Here is a 1,012-nt window from a genome sequence, read left to right on the forward strand (position 1 = left end):
GCGGCGGCGCGGGCGGCGGTGGCGGCCGCCTACAGCCCCCACAATGCCGCGGGGCGCCGAGGGAGCGCGGCGGCTCCGCGCGTCTCACATGGCGGGGGCGCGGCCCCCTCACGGACTGCGCCTCGCCGGGAGCGGCCGGCTGCCGGGGAAACCCTCCCCGGGTAATCGCTGTTCGATAATCCGCTGAATGCCCCTTCTCAAAAGTCGTTTCGTTAGGAACAAAATAGCTTTCCAGAATAATCCTTATTCAGTAAGGAGGAGAGAGCGCTTCGCCTTGGCAAAGACCTGCTGCGGCGCTCGCAAACTCATAGTGGAGTATTTTATTCCAGCAAGTAACCTGTTCTTTGGCTGAAGTTCATGGGTGGGGTGGTGTTAGACAATCAAAGTTTCCTTAACTGCGGCTGGGTCACTGCCAGGAATCCTTAAATTGGTTATGAAATGTCAATAATCCAGCTCGGCTTCACCTGTTACCTTCAGCCAGCACTCAGAGAAATTGGGTGCCTAAGGACTCACTGCAGAGCTCTGTCCTGCCTGGAAGGGTCTAAATGGGATCGGATGAAGGACAGCACACACAATATTATTAGAATTTACTTGTGTCTGGTCTGCTGCACACAGGTAACAAGGAGAAATTTGCTTCCTCAGACTGACCCAGGATAAATCCACCTGGAAAAGTGATGTGGATAAATAAACAAAGGCTTCTCAGAATCAGAGATTAACAGAACAGGACAGGTTGGAAGGGACCACTGGGGATCAAGCTCCCTGCTCAGGCAGGGTCATCCTAGAGCACATGGCACAGGGTTGTGTCCAGATGGTTCCTGAACATCTCCAGTGAGGGAGACTCCACGACCTTTCCAGAAAATCTGTTCCAGTGTGCAGTCACGTGCACAGTAAATAATTTCTTCCTCAAGTTAAGGTGAAACTTTTTGTACATAATTTTCTACTTTTTGCCTCTTGTTAATGTATAAACTAGAAGATTATGTGTAATAGCTGTAAGGCCTAAATGAATGAATGC

This window comes from Passer montanus, unplaced genomic scaffold (genome assembly GCF_014805655.1).
Source record: "Passer montanus isolate IOZ18808 unplaced genomic scaffold, ASM1480565v1 scaffold2, whole genome shotgun sequence".
In the NCBI taxonomy this organism is placed as follows: domain Eukaryota; kingdom Metazoa; phylum Chordata; class Aves; order Passeriformes; family Passeridae; genus Passer; species Passer montanus.